Genomic DNA, 13,726 nt, shown 5'->3' on the forward strand with positions numbered 1-13,726 from the left:
TTATTCAAATCCTGTGTAGCTCTGTAAGCAGAGCGCCAGCCAAACCATCATTTGTCTCCTGGATGATGACGAGGACGGCACAGACGAGCAGGTCCGCGTGGCCACGGGCTGGTGCGGCAGGTAACACACACCTGTAAAAGCCACAGACTGGCTGTGCCGGCCACCTGGGGGCTCAGGGCTGACAGGTGCTGAGACGGACCAGGACTTAAAGCTCCAGCCGGGGTGGGGTTGCCTTTAAGGTGGGCGCACAAAGCAGCCACCCCAGCGCAGCTGCAAGCCAGGCCTGGGGTGCTGGGTGCCAAGAGCTAGAAAGCGTGTGATGTCTTAGGAACTTCGGAAAACGTAGGGTCGGGCTGTGGAACGCCTCGTAGATGATGTCAAGGATCTCTCTCTCTCTCTCTCTCTTTTTTTTTTTATTTGTAAGGAGTTTGAGAAATAGCGGAGATAATTGTGGAAGGCTACGTCATGATCACATCAAAATTTCAAAAAGATTTCTCTGTGAAGCACCGTTGGGCAGCGAGAGAGGGAAACACACAGCTGGGGATGGAGCTGCTCCAGTTTCCCCTGAGACGTGGTGTAACGTGGACTAGGGTGGTAGCCCTAGAGATGGAGAAGAGCAGAGGGATGGCAGTGATTGCATTTAGGGGTAAAACTCAGTGGAGACAGGGTGATCCCCGGGCCCCTGGTTTGCAGCGTTATTCACTGCGAGGGTGGACCCTGAAGGAACCTGGTCTGGGGGCGGGACAGCATGGGAGATCGTACTGTCATCCCAACTGGGATGAGATGGAGACATTTGGTGGGTAGGTGCGTGGCATGGAGGTCAGAGGAGATTTGGGAACTGGAGACAGAAGTCATCCGGGCAGAAGGAAACCAAAGCCGGGGGCTTGGTGACCTCACGTAGGGAGATGGTGGACTGAGAAGAAGAGGTTCCGGGGCTGAGTTTGGGGAACTGGGGGTACGAGAGGACGCAGTCACGAAGACAAGGAGAAGCAGCAGTAGCAGGGACAGTGAGCGATTCTGTCAGGGAAGCCAGAATGAAGGGAAAAGTGTCAGAAGTGTTGACACACAAGGAGCCATATGAACCTGCAAGGATGCAAGGACGGAGCTGAGTGGAGTTACAGTACATCTCTGCTGAGCTCTGCGCCTGTGATATGTCAAACCTAGATTGCAGGAGGGCTTGGGAGGTGAGGATCAGAGTCAGAAGCCTGCTTTTATTTCACAGACATTTATTAAGCACCTCCTGTATGCTAACACTGTGTTCATTCTGAGTTCAGAATATTAAAGCACACTCATTTATAACAATATGGCTCAGAAGGAAAGGTAACCAGGGAAAAGGTACTGGATGTGTAATCACATGGCTACCAACTCCTAGAAAGAGAAAAAAGGCCCAGAGTTTGACATCCTTCCGTTGAGTAGAATGCAGAAAAAAATTTGAAAAATGTTCTGGGTTGTAAAAAGAGCTATACCCAATTTTACAAGATAAATAAGATCTTATAGACACTTAAATCTGAAGGCTGTGGAGGAAACAGCTCCAAGTTGTCACTTTACTTTCCAAATCAATTCAGTAAGCAGAAAACCATGATCTTCACATGGTGTGGGAAATCCATGAATTTCAATTAATCTTCTAAATAATTTACAAGTGTTCATGTGAAAAACAAAATAATTAATCCAGTAAAATGGCAGCTTATCATAACAGGCTAATAGCAATTAAGATAATATTAATATCCATGACTATGAGAAGATACAGATTTTTCCAGGTACTAATTAAAGATATAATTGTTACAACAATTATAGCTGTGTAATTATGTTTATTCCAAGGAGAAATAAGGCAGCCTGGTAATTTCAATTTAATACTGCTTACAAATTATTACAAGCTTTCAGACAACTAGAAATCTATATTATACCTGTAAGGCAAACATGGGCCCTGTGTGGGAAACTTGGGAACTCTTATACTAGGAGGACAGAACTTAGAACTTTTTAGTACTTTGAATGTTCTAGAATGTGATAATACCATCCTGTTTTATACAAAGTAGTGCTCGAATGTGATAGGATCATTCTCTTTGACAAAAATCAAAGCATTGTAGTGGTGGGAAAGAGGAGGAAAAAAGAGGCCCTTGCAGGGGTTTGTAATGATCTTGCACCATGAACTGAGAGTTATGATTTTCAGCCCCAGGGTAAAGAGAGCTGGTATTTGGCTACAGTCTCGACTTCACACATTGAGCCAAAGAGCCTACCCATTGGGTGAGTGTGTTTGCTGGGGGACTCTCCAGTCTCTTTCATCACTTAGCGCTAAGATTTTCTTAAAAATATTCCTGGGCCTCCCTGGTGGTGCAGTGGTTGAGAGTCTGCCTGCCGATGCAGGGGACGCGGGTTCGTGCCCCGGTCCAGGAAGATCCCACATGCCGTGGAGCGGCTGGACCCGTGAGCCATGACCGCTGAGCCTGCGCGTCTGGAGCCTGTGCTCCACAACGGGAGAAGCCACAACAGTGAGAGGCCCATATACCGCAAAAAAAAAAAAAAAAAAAAAAAAAAAAATATTCCTGAGAGCTGGATATGAAATCATGCATTGGAAGGAGGACCCGGGTGGCGTTACATCATTACCAATTACAGAGACATGGTTCAACTGTTTTAAGACAGGCAGGTCGCTTTGCATTTAAACATGATTGACTTCACAGCAGTTTTCCTTCTTGATGAATTTTTTTTTCTTACTAGTCCATCACCACACAACATTATTACATAATTATCAACTATACTCCCCACACTGTACATTTTATACCTGTGACTCGTTTATTTTGCAGTGGGAAATTTGTACCTCTTACTCTCCCTCACCTACTTCTTCTCCCCTCTTTGGGTGACCACCATTTTGTTCTCTGCACATGTCTGTTTCTGTTTTGCTACATTTGTTTGGTCTTTCAGATTTCACATATACGTAAAATCGTATGGTACTCGTCTTCTCTTTCTGACTTATTTCACTTCCATAAGACCCTCTAGGTTCATCCATGTTGTTACAAATGGCATTATTTCATTCTTTTCTATATTGCTTCGTAACATTCCATTTTACATATGTACCACGTCTTCTTTATCCATTCATCTGTTGTTACAAATGGCATTATTTCGCTCTTTTCTATTGCTTAGTAACATTCCATTTTACATATGTACCACATCTTCTTTATCCATTCATCTGTCAATGGGCACTTAGGCTGCTTCAATATCTTGACCCTTCTTGATGAACTTTGTCTTAGCAATTTGCTAAAAAGTGTAAGAGATGAAGGAACGCTACTTAAGATTCCCTGACCAGTGCAGGCCACTGTCTGCACCTTAGCCACCCTAGCTGCGATATAAGCATAGACCCTGGGTTAGAGGGTACACATACAAGCAAATGGCTGCGACTGGAGATGGAAACCAAAAACAAACCTGGAAAGTGTCTCCTTTCCGCCTAGGAACTTTAAGATCAGCTGCTTCATCTCCCTCCTGAAGGTCACTCATTCCTTCATTCCTTCATTCCTTCATTCATCCATTAACTTGTTCATTCCATTCTTCCAAAGACCTTGTAGGACCTTGTAGGAAATCAGTCCCACCACACCCCTCTGAAGTAGATATGGACACAGGTATAGCTACATCTACGGGGGTAGTTATAGATCTAGAGATCTACTTAGAGTTTATAAAGCACTTTCACACCCATAGAGCACTCTCACTTCTAAGTATTTGTGTAAAGGGTGCATAATAAATACATATAACAAATGTACTTACAATTTTATTTAACGTAACTTTCCAATAACAATTTGTGGTAGATATTATTGTCATGCCCATTTTACACATGAGAAAACAGAGGTTCAGAAGGGTGAGTGGCTAGACTATGAAAACACAGATCACACACATCATTTGAGAACTCAAACCCAGGTTGTCTGATTTCAAATCCCAAGGTATTTTACCTATATATCACACTCTTCCTGAAGTAGGGAGATACTGTGACATGTGTCTGCTAGTGTGTGCTGTTATTTTTTAAAGTAATTTATACAACTTTAATAGGAAATGGAATAAAGATTATGAAATACTACCATTCAGTTGTTTATGCATATACTTTTTTTTTTTTTTTGCGGTACGTGGGCCTCTCTGTTGTGGCCTCTCCCATGGTGGAGCACAGGCTCTGGACACGCAGGCTCAGTGGCCATGGCTCACGGGCCTAGCTGCTCCGCGGCATGTGGGATCTTCCAGGACCGGGGCACGAACCCGTGTCCCCTGCATCGGCAGGCGGACTCTCAACCACTGCACCACCAGGGAAGCCCTATGCATATACTTTAATAGTCTAAATTATAGACAACATTTTCAGCCACTTGCTAAATAAAGCACATCTAACTAGGGATGCTGAATAATTCTGTTAGTCTTTGAGTAAATCCTTTGGAGAGTAAAATAGTGAAAACTCAAAATTTTCTAGTAAGGCATTTAGTATTTGTCTATTTAGTATTTATCAAAAATGTTACAATAGCCATGGTTAATAACAATGTAAGCATTTATAGGATACCATTGAAGGTCCATTATTAGTATATTAAATGAAAGTATCAGAGAACTGCTTACTGGTATTTTAAAGCATAACAATTAAATTGCATTGGCTCATCTGCCTTGTTACAAATCCATATCTATGGTCAGAACTCTGATATGCCTTGTGAATCAATGTTGCAAAACCCATTTTAGGAGGAAATGCACATCAAGATAACTAAAACAGAAAACAAGTTGTGTATCTACTGGGTTTAGCTTCAGAAGTGTGGTGATGATGATGGAGATGATGACAGTGATGGCTAGGACACCTGGAGCCAAGCATAAAGCGTGTGCTTTTTATGTTTCTGCATTACAATATAATTATACATTGCAATAGCAACCTATCAATAATAATATCAATAACCTATCAAAGGCTTCTCTGAGCCTGTATAACAGAGGTATTGTGAATTTTTTTGTCAGTTGATTTGTTTTAATCTTCTGATATCTAGCTATCTTTGAAAGAAAACACCCAAATGTCTTCATTTCAAGAATCATGGCCATTGGAAATAACTACTAACTAAAGTGAGTCTGGGTTTTTAGAAACAAGAGGGTCACAAATGGATCTGAAAGTGTCAGAGCCCTGATTAATGTGTATTAGCAAGGGAAAGATCCAATCTGAAAAGGCTACATGCTGTTTGACTCCAAGTATATGACATTCTGGAAAAGGCAAAAGTATAGAGACAGTAAAAAGATCAAGGGTTGCCAGGGGTTGTGGGCTGGGAGCAAGGGAGAGTATGAATAGGCAGAAAACAGAAGATTTTTAGGGCAGTGAAATACTTCTGTGTGAGAACTACAGCGACGGATACTTATTGTACCTTTTCCAAACCCATAGATTGTACGACACCAAGAGTGACCCCTAATGTAAACTGTGGACTCTGGGGGATATGATGTGTCAGTGTATGTTCACGATTGTAACAAATGTACCATCTGGTGGGGGGGTGTTGATATCGGGGGACCCTGTGTGTTTGTCGGGGCAGGGGGTGCATGGGACACCTCTGTACCTCCTTCTCAATTTTGTTGTAAACCCCAAACTATATTAGAAAAATAGAGTCTTAAAAACAATTTCAGAAATTGGGGAGTATTTTTTCACAGGATTAACCAGTATGAGAAGAGGAGTGATATTCAACAATGACATTCATGGTATTAATAGCCAGGGTAGTTCTGAGAAGTCTGTGATACTCTATGGCATTTTCTACAGAAAGTCTCATGGGCTCTTGAGGTATCTGCTTCCCTTGCCCTACGTAAATGTTTGTTGGCAATGTCTGGAAGCAACTATTTCATCATTGTATTGTTGTCTTTATTTTTTGTAGAATAGAGTGTTTGGTATTATGTTTTCATTGAAATTTATGGACATCTTACCTTGTTTGACAGAATCATTGAGTCAAAGACATTTCCTGAGCAGATCCTCTGAAAAGCAAAGCATTATGTCCCTCGTTTGTCTTCTGTCTGCAGTGACATTTCCCTGCTAATTGCATCATGTCAATCTTATGAACTTTACTAAAATGCTTTCAGTCCCTTTACCTACATTTTCGAGCCAGTTCATATCATTCTGCCTCAGATAACTCATGTAGACCGTTCATGTAATGTTTAATTTCAAAATGAACGAAAGTATCTAGTTAAGGTGATACATGAAATCTTAAACCTTGAAAAGCAAGCTAGGTAAATATAATAAAATTGATGTTAAATTCTTAGGAACAGGTGTAATCGAAATTGAGAGAGTTCATAATTTAAGCTGCTAACTACATTAATGTCCACCCAATAAATTATAAGGAATGTGGAGTTCTACATAATCAGTTATGTTAATAAGTTATTAAGCACAGTAGTTGTATTAAAATTAAATGCAATCCGATGGTTAGCTTTTCAAATGTTTTAGTTATAATTCTATTGAATATTCTGAGACTTACATGATTATTTATATCATAAAGGCTTGTTTTAGAATTTGATTGAATGATAGATAAGGCATAATCACGGCTGGCTTCCTGTCATTTATTCCTTTCCTGGAGTCCTTGAAGTTGGTCTTCTGAACCCACTGTACTAATGGAATTCTTTCCTCCTTAGCAGGAATTTTCTAAGGACCAATTCAATGGTTATTTCCTGTCTGCATCCCTTAATGCCAATGCAGAATCCGACCATCGTGAACACTCCTGTGTTCATGAAGCCCTTTTCTCCCTCAGGGCACATTGCATCGCAGTACTGTTAGGTGTTGCTGCTATTTTCAGGCCAACAAATAGTTATCCTGTAAGACTGAAGCAGCGCAAAATTAAAGACTGTATGGTCTGTGCCTTTGAAGAATTTAAAGTCTAACAGAGGGACACGTGGTAGCACAGATGCTCAATAAGTATCTACTGAGGGAATAAATCATTCATGAATGAAGAATGAACTGATGACAGATAAGTGTCAGAGGGGCTGCAAATAAAAAGGAATATAAGAAAATAAAGACATTCATCACTTGACAACTCAGTTCACTCGTGCACTAGTGGGATTTTCAGGAGAAAAGAGGATGGCGCCGTACTTCAGGGCACGTGGTACTCTTTTCTGCGCTTACTTTACCTTCGGGAGGAACCTTCCATTTCAACAGCGGGAACTTTACTGTAATATTTAGTTCCAAATATTGCTCTTTTTATCTGTAACACACATTCCCCTCCTTTCTCAAGACGCGATTGCACCCAGTGAATCGCAGTAGAGATAGGAGCGTGAGATTGGAGACTTCTCTGATTCCTTCCACCGGACTCCCCCCTCCCCGTGCCCACCTGTCCTCCGCCCATCCACGTCACTGTGACCTTCAGTGGGCCTCTGGGTCCTGGCCTCCTCCACGTTCTCAGGAAGGCACTGCTGCCCCTTTGTGCGCTACCTTCAGAAGGTAGAGGCCCTCCTCCTAACACCTTTCTACCCGACTCTCCTCCTTTACATGGACTCACATTGCTCTCGGCTTTAAAATCACCCTTTGACCCAGACTCTTTCACCAGTGACCACCTTGCCTACTGATGACATTTAAACCTCGTGAAAAGTGTGTGTCCTGGCTTGTTTAGTGCCCTAATCTCCAGCTTTCCATCACTGGGTTACTCTCACTAAGGAGGTCCTGATCTGTCTATTGCCAAAGGCATTGGAATTCAGTCATCATATTATTTATTGCCTCACCATCACTCCATCCGTTTTGACCATTTCTTTTTCCTTCACTTCTGGGACACATTCCTGTCACCTTCTTTTTTCCTCTCTAGTTGCTCGTGTCCTTTACTGGTTGTTCCCTCTGTCCTGACTGGCCTTGGATCCTCTCTACTCGGTAGAAAGATGTTTGGTCTCCAGACTATCCTTGAGATAACTAGCCCTGAGATTTCCATTACCATCAACGTGTCAGGAATCCCCAAATGTTTATTCCAACCCTAATGTCTGTTCTGACCTCCAAAAAGGGTATTAAACATTCAACTCAGCATCTCCACATAGATTAACACGTACACTGCAAAAATCAACATGTCCAAACCCCAAATGACCATTGCATCACGTGCACACACACACACACACACACACACACACTAAAATGGCTCCTTTTCCAGTGCTGTGTGTCTTCAAAGACATCACTGTTGACCTAGTTGCCCAGGTCATGATTCTCCCTCTTATTCATTGTTTATATCTACCAGCACCTCAGGTTTTCTCTATCGTCCTCATGTTTGTTTTTTTCTCTTCAGCCCCGTAGCCACTCCCTGTTCCAAGCCCACTGTGTTCTCTCAGCAGTGTGACCCCTGCAGCTGCGGGCTGGTCCATCTTAACTCACTCTTCACACCATCCTCCCTGTGACCCCATCTCACACTCTTAAGGGTAGATCATTTTAAAATCACCCTTCTACCAATTAACATTTAATGCCTCGATGTTGCCTGTAACCTACAAGCGCAGACCCCCATCCACCTCTCCAGCCTGACCTTGGACCTCTCATCCCATTTTCCTGCTATTCTGTGTCTTTTTTCGGTTTCTCCAGCATGCTCTACTTTTCCCGACCTGGGGCCTTTGTCAACACTGTCTAGAGCTCTTACATGCCTTCATTTCTCCTCCTGCCTCCCCACCTATTTTCCTATTCATCTCCAAGATAAACTCAACCAGGCCCCTGTAGTTTCCAATATTTCACGTTAGGGTCTAGGAGCCCTTATAGTTTCCAGTTTAATGTATCTTCCCTGGCAGACGATGAGCAGAAGTTATGATGTCCTGTTTTTTTACTGTCCCCCAAGTGGCTAGAAGATGGCCATGAATGTAGTAAATATTCAGTAAGCATTTTGACTGAAGTAAGACAGATGCGTTTGCATCTGATATAATTTACCAAAGTATTGAATATTAACTCTCAGTTTATTTTTTTTCCCACACTTAGTGACATTTTCTAATAGATTCATACCCCTATAGAAGTGTGTCAGAGAATTAGAATAAGGTTGTCTGATTTACATTTATCTGATTAAGTAAAAATAGAAAAATTTCACACAACTGGACAGTCTATTACTTTTATTGACTTAGGGTTTAAAAAGTCTCGATAAAGTATAAAAGGTGGTTAAAGAAAATATACTGAATATATATATGTACACATTTTAAAGGGATCACTTACTATATATGTATATATAGTAAGTGATCCCTTAAAATTTTGATCAGACCAATAAGTTCTGTGAATATGTAACATGTTGATGACCATATGGGGAAACCACATGGAGGAGAATCCTTCTGAAAGAGATGGTGAGAAAAGGTGATGGAGGTAAGAAGATGGGACTTTCTCTTCTGGTGAAAGTCTTGGGAAAAAGTCAGAGACAAGAAATGGCATTTTGTATTTGTGGCAGGCAAAATAAAAGAGTGGACAAAAGGTACGAATTTCAGAGTATTGAGAAATGAGGCTGGAAAGATGAGGGGAGATTTGGTAGGAGAACTTCTATGATGAAGGTGAAGGATTTGGGGTTATATGGAAGTCCTAGAAGTGTGTATGGCTCTTCAGACAAGCAACGCCACGTGGAAGTGGTGATTACGACAGGCACTTCTAGTTATTAATTGGATTGGACAGGAAACAAGCTGGAAATACGACCAGCTGGTGTTATGTGGCCATTTAGTGAGGAGAAAGGAAAAAAAAAAGCAGAATATACAATAATAGAGATTTTGGGTAAACATAAGAAAAAGGACCTTGAGAATGATGTGATTTAATCCTGGAATAAGCTTTCAAGGGAGACTCTGACATCTTGGCCCCCAGAGACCTGCCTGGAAGCAGATGCCTGCATGATGTGATTTTCTGGGAGCCTTTTGAGTCCTGAGATTGGCATCCTGTCCAGTAAACCACTGTTGCCAAGGTAACTTGACAGGATGCCCTGGTCATCTCAGATTTCTAGAGCACTGGAATATCCCCAAAAGGCTAGCTGGGCAGAGCCTGAATAAGTAGGACTTGGCTAAGTGTGTGTGCCTTGAAATAGCTGCAGTAATATGCCCAAGAACATGCTAGTGATCATCACCAATGACACAAATAAGTATTGTGCAGACAGTATGGGGAAAACACTTATTTTTCTATTCCTCTTGAAATTCATTTCCTCCAAGAAAGTTAGAAATTAGAGAGAGATTTAGCCTGTTACATGCACGCCCCAACAACAACATATATTCCTAATAGGGTCCTCTGGGCAGAAGGCAATGCACTCTCTAAAGCAGCACCGAATTCATCGTAGAGTTTGTACACCCCTCATGGTTTGAAAAAGCATTTCCAAATAACAAAAGAGAAAAATAAATTATATAATTAGCAATCTCGGTGTGTTTTCTTATTAAGCATAATAGCTTTATATTAAAATCATCCATCTTCTGCTGTATTAGAGCCCTAACAACAATACATCCCTGAGAATGTCTGCTTGAATCATTTTGAATGTATCATTGGAATCCTACTTCTTGGTAAAATTAGTATTGTGTTTATTGGGTTCACATTTAAAATATATATTAAAAAATCAGTAAACTTAGGTTTCATGACTTTTCTAAAAGGACTTTTTACAGTCCTTGTGGCAATCAAGGAAATGCCGTCAGAGCACTTCCATAATTCACCCAATGATCTCGATACTTCAGATACCAGTGCAGACAGCTTGCAGGAAAGGGCAAGGTCCAGCTTCTATCATCTTTTCTCACATAGTCATGAGTTATCTGAGCATCTGGACATCAGGCTGACTCCTGACATGTTTTCATCTCCACACAAAAATGTGTGGAAAATTTGTGAAAACTGTTTTGACTGCATTATCAACCTCTTTTTATCCCCATATAACTAATGTGTCCAAAGTAAGTTTTAAAACACACATTGTTATTATCCTTATTTTATATTTAGTTCTCCTTTCCCAGCCCCTTGTTAAGCCTCTATTTAGGAGAAAAATATAGGAAATGATTGGGCAAACATTCCTGTCCTCACTCTCCAACTTCGTCTTCACAAAAGTCAGAAAACTATTTGTCTTTCTTATCTAAATAGCATCCACGCAGCTCTGATACAGGGATTCGTCTTTTCATTATTTTGTACCCATTCCTTCAACTATTTTCCAACAGTATATATGTGGTGCTTTTATTATGAACACTATCAAAAATGGCAACGGAAACTACTAGTTATTTTTCAAATCCACAGAGTCCATATCAGCTCCAGAATCAAGAGCCTCTTCTGATTCCTGCCTTTGCTCCTGTTGATCAAATTAAGCAGTTAGGTTGTTCCCTAAGAAATTAGGGAAGGAACCCTGGGGTCCAGACAGGGATATGAGATAGCCAGATGATTCTTCACCTGTTCCCGCAGTGACAGACAAGTCCCTGGACACAAAGAGGCCATCAGAACCTGGACTTTACGTCAGTAAAAGGGAAACTCCCATGAAGTGTCAAAGCATCCAGAGAGAAGTGACAGCAACAATCCTGCTGATGGAACAAAACACAACACACTGGACCTTAGCCTGGCTCTATCCCAGGAGCAGCTGCACAGCCTTCTTCCCCCGGTCCTGCCCTGGTCACCATTTAGCTCATCCCACCTGTGGGTTTAGTCTTGATTCCTATTTATGACCAGGAGTTAGAACAGTGCTTCTCAGCCATGTTGCTCCAGTGAAACATCACAGAAGATGATATAAAAATTACAGATTATAATTAGAAAAAGTGCCTCCACACGTAGATATGTCTGAAGATCAACAGGGATTCCCATGCAGGGACATGGTTGAGAGAACCGCTCTCTTGCCTGCCACATCAACCATCTTAGTCAGGGCCGAACCCAATCCTGACAATCCAATCGTGATCCACTCCAGCCTCTCCAAACATGTGGCTCCACTTCTTCCCAGCCCAGCACACCTGTTCCCTAGAATCCCCCAGAGACTTTCTTAGATGCTTCCTTCCTTTCAAGAAGGACAGACAATCCTACCGAAATAGCATTAACTTTGAACCTGATTCCCTACCGGGCTTTGCAGAGCAATATAAATGGAATAACACTGATCTTTCTCTTAAGGGAGGCGTATTATTATATTACATCCATGTGTGATATCTGAGAAGTCTAAAAGCTGCTGGTTCTCACATGTGGATACTGCTTTCAAATCATAGCTAAGAACCACAGTTTCTCCTAATGCCTATAAGCAAGTTTGGCACCTTTGGAAGTTACATTAATAGTATCTGTGAGACCTCTGGGCTGCTATTAGGTTATTGCTTCAGCAGAGTTGATTCATGCTGCTAGAATTGGCCCAGCAGAACAATTATTTAGAAAATGATTTTTTTTTAGCAGAGTTTTTTTTTAAGCATATTCAGGGCTCAGAGCAGAGAGAGAGGTTGTGTGAGGTTTACTGCTACAAAAGGGTTTCCCTTAGGGTAGGAGTTCTTACTCAGAGGCATTGGACACCAGAAGCTCAGGGCAAACACCCAGAAGCCACATGCAGACTCTTCTGTCTCTTTTCCTGTGGAGAGACTCCTCAGCATCCACCACTCGTGCTGGGAGATCTCCCACCACAGTGGGTAAAGCAAGGCTGTGAAAGAATGACCGTTTTTCCATCTCTACTTTTCCACTCACAACTTCCTTGACCTTGGGCAAATTTCTTAACTCATCTAAGGCTCAGTTTTCTCCATTCTGCTAAATGTGTTGTGAACATTACACTAGGTAGAGAATTGATGTGCTCAGCATCTAGCCTGGCAGGTAGTCAGTGGTCTCTAAATGTAGGTTTGTAATGATTCTCATTTGCTCTTCTCAGAAGTGTCCATAAGTCAACAGACACTGAGCGCTCTGATCCCCAATGAGTCCCAATCTGAGGGTCAGATTTTTTTTAAATTAATTAATTCATTTTTTGGCTGCATTGGGTCTTCGTTGCAGTGCGTGGGCTTCTCATTGCTGTGGCTTCTCTTGGTGCAGAGCACGGGCTCTAGGCACGTGGGCTTCAGTAGTTGTGGCACGTGGGCTCAGTAGTTGTGGCTCGCGGGCTTAGTTGCTCCGTGGCATGTGGGATCTTCCCAGACCAGGGCTCAAACCCATGTCCCCTGCATTAGCAGGTGGATTCTTAACCACTGTGCCACCAGGGAAGCCCTGAGGGTCAGATTTTATCTCCTATCACAACTTAAAATTCCTGTGGTGTCCTTCTAGTGGTGAGAGATTGTGAACATGTCAAAGTTCGTTTCAGGTCCCAGCAAATCACCGTGTCTTCTGTCCCCCAACCCCCATAAAAATAATAATAAATATTCTTCTCAGAGGCAAGAACTCCAGCAATGCTCTGAGGAAGAAAGGTTGTTTACTTGAATCCCGGAACATAGGGTTGAGAATTACAGGGACTACGCAAGAGATATCTTGAGCTGTTTATCAACAATAACAAAGAATGAATTCTAAAAGTCTAGTTGTTACTTACTGGCCAGAGGTAGGGTCTGAGATCCCTCATATACGTCCCTGATGGCAGGCATTTACCCAGGTCCACACTTCTCAGAAAAAGCTTGTCCCCTGTCTTTCCTAGTACAAGTTAGGGGGTGGCATTGTTGTCAGCTAGCCTTAGCTCATGATGGTAACTTTTACCTGGCACTAGCCACAGCCACTGGCATCTCACCCTTGGCTGGGGCATTACTTACAAACAAAGCAAAGATCTACGGAATGATTATATGACACCCTACTTGAAAGGCTATTGCAAGATCTCATTGTCATGTTACCTTAGAGTGTTCATGAGAGCTTGGTGTTATTTCTAATAGTACACCAGGAGGAAATCATAAAGGGAAAAACAAA

At 42.0% G+C, this 13,726-nt stretch overlaps 1 protein-coding gene across 1 annotated transcript in view; it reads right to left on the reverse strand.

The window, feature by feature from the left end:
* The window catches only part of CSMD1 (CUB and Sushi multiple domains 1), a gene marked incomplete at its 3' end in the record, with an annotated part of 1,728,858 nt that overhangs the window by 649,032 nt on the left and 1,066,100 nt on the right, over nt 1-13,726 (reverse strand). The gene's annotated exons all lie outside the window — the stretch shown is intronic.

This window comes from Mesoplodon mirus, assembly GCF_964341445.2.
Source record: "Mesoplodon mirus genome assembly, chromosome: 20".
In the NCBI taxonomy this organism is placed as follows: Eukaryota; Metazoa; Chordata; class Mammalia; order Artiodactyla; family Ziphiidae; genus Mesoplodon; species Mesoplodon mirus.